The sequence below is a fragment of the Athene cunicularia genome (genome assembly GCF_003259725.1).
Source record: "Athene cunicularia isolate RWA chromosome 19 unlocalized genomic scaffold, athCun1 chr19_part1, whole genome shotgun sequence".
In the NCBI taxonomy this organism is placed as follows: Eukaryota; Metazoa; Chordata; class Aves; order Strigiformes; family Strigidae; genus Athene; species Athene cunicularia.
Window position 1 is genome coordinate 8888684 of NW_020799124.1, and position 2791 is coordinate 8891474.

Here is a 2791-nt window from a genome sequence, read left to right on the forward strand (position 1 = left end):
CTGGATGTTATGGCACAGCTTCGCTTATGGTCCCGGATCACCCAGACTCTCTGCAGACTGGGTCACATCTTGGCTTGCCGAAGCTCTACCAGGTGGGGCTGGAGGCCACTGGGGACCTGCATCGGATGGGGAGGGACAGCAGGGGACAGGTGTCACAACATGTGTTGGAAATCCCCCCCAGACTGTTTATCCTTGAAGAAGAAAGACGATCCCAAAGCATCAAGCTTGGGATCGCTGTGGCGGCTCTTTGAGTAAACAAAGACCGCAATATCAGAGCACTTCTTTTCTTCTTTATCTCAGTTAAAGCATGGTTGGACACCACAGGGATGGGCAATGGCTCAGGTCTGAAGACAGCTTCACCAGTGGGAGTTTCCCCTGTCAGTAATGCCTAGTGAGGGCAGCCACAGCTCTGCCAGGTCTGCCAGAGCTTCCTAGAGCCTGCAAGCCCTGGCCGCTGCTGCTGGTCAGGCTCCTTGTTGTCTTTACACACAGACAGACAGCACTGAAATAGATATGGATGTCCTTTTAAAATCTTTTTTATTTCCTTCTTTTTTGTTTGTTTTTTTGTTTGTTTTTGGTTTTTTTTCCATCTGCGATCTTCAAAGGAATACTACTGAAAAGTCAACTAAGCAAAAATTCTGTCCAGATAATATTATGGACAAGATGCCTCCCATGAAAGGAGCCTCCTGGGGCTCTGGAAATCTTCAGCCATGTCCACCCAAGCAAGCCCACCTGCCACAGCGTTTTGCGAAGCGTAGCGAAGGCCGTGCTGCCCAAGCACCAGAGCTAAAGTAGCTAAAGTGTGTGCATGAGGAGCAGGCAGCAGCGGCACACCCTGCTTGACATCCAGCTGCAGGCATCCTCTGCATCCCGGGTGGCACCAGGCACTGCCAGCTCCTGGGCCCTGAGCCTGCCATGAGCTCAGCAGGGAGGGAAGTTGCACCTCTCAATGTCAGATGGCAGCTGGAGGAGCAGTGCTGGAGGAGGCTCGGAAGCAGAGCTGACTTTGTCCTGAAAGGCAAGGGCATGGTGTGACAATGGCACACAGCCCTCGGCCGGTGGCTGGGCCCAGGGAAATGGCGCTGGAGCCCCCCTGGTCCTGCTGGGACAGGGGCAAATATGGCCGCTCCGAGCAGGGCAGGGTCAGGGACAAAACAAGATGCCCTGAGCAGGACAGGGACAAAACTCAATGGCCCAAGCAGGGCAGGAGCAAAGCCATGCAGCCAGCTTTGGGCAGGGGCATAAAGAGCCACCTGAGGAGGGCCAGAGTAAATCCAGGCAGCCTGTGTGGAGAAGGGGCAAAATGAGCTTCCCTGAGCAAGGGAGGGGAAAAAACAGCCATCCCAAGAGGGACATGATGAGGAAGGGCCACCCAAGCAAAGCTGTGGCCAAACTGGATGCCCCAAGCAGAGGCTAAAAAGAGAAATGCTCCCTGAGAGGAGCAGGGGCAGAACCAACGCTGACAGCCCTGGGCAGGTTCCCATCCCTCTGGCTGCTGCGGCCCGGGGAAGAGGTGGGAGCTCTGCCTGCGGGCGACTGTCCCTTCACCAGCAGCGCGTGGGGAAGCCCAGGGGCTGCCAGGTGCTGGCTACGGGAGGTGCCGGGGCTGTGGCAGCTGCGTGCCCGCAGTGCGTCCCCGTGCGTGTCCCTGGGGCCCCGTGTCACAATGGGGCTGTGACGCGGCCCCGTGTCACAATGGGGCAGTGATGCAGCACCCACCCGCCCAGCCATTGTGATGTCACCCGCCCAGGCCCAATACCCCGACAAGCGGCCAGCGAAAGCCAGTTGGGCTGAGCTGGCCTTCGGGATAACTCAGCTCCTTCCTTTGGCACTTGCGTGTCGACTTTTTCCCAACCATTCGCCCTGTCCTTCCCACTTCTCCTCGGCTTCCATCCCCTCTCAAAGGTAATTATGATTTGTCTTTCAGGACAGAGCACAGAGAGCACGTAGCTGGGGGATAGAAGTTTCAAGAGGGCCTTTGTAACTGCTGTCGGTTGGAGTCCTGTGACAGGGGCAGCAGGGCCGTCAGCCTGCAGCGCTGCAGCACCCAAAAGTACCACTGAGAGACTTTTGACGGAGGCTGCTGTTCTGTGGGTTGTGCTGGGGCTTTTTGGAGCGTTTTGTTGAGCTACAATCATTTTTTTGCCATCAGGGATTTGCGCTTGACCTCCTCTCTCTGGAAAGCAGCCTCACATCCTCTGCCTTTCCGCTCTGTTCCCGAGAGGAGCCATGGCCGCAACGGGGAGCGACTCCTGTGAGTAGTAACGGCTTCGCCAGCAGGTTGGGATTCTGTGGCTGCCCAAAGGCAACGGGCGTGGCTGGTGCTCCTGCACCGAGTGTCGGTGTGCTGACAACCTAGAGCCCATTCTGGGGCCCTTCCTGGTAGCAGACAGACTTACCCCGGCGTTTTCGACTACACACGGGAAAACTAGCACGAGTTTTCAAAGTTGTCCCTGCTCACAGAAAGACATGACATCAGCAGGGTTCCCTTCTGGGCTAGATACTTGCTTGTTTTCGCCACGTTACAATCAGGAACAGGGAAGACTTGACCTGATAATCCAGTTCAAGGCTCTAGAGGGAAAGGAAGGCAGCCCGAGCCACAGAAAGCATAGCGTGGGTTTGTCGGACTGTCGGCAAAGCGAGCAGGGCAACAGACTGTTTTCCAAAACTCACTCTCGAGGAGTACATTTCAACGGCAGTGTTGGGCTTCCCCCAGTGTTTCTGGGTTGGATGTAGAGCTGGTTGTGCTGGGTGCTCCTGCAGAGAACTCAGCTTTTAAACATGCTGTCAT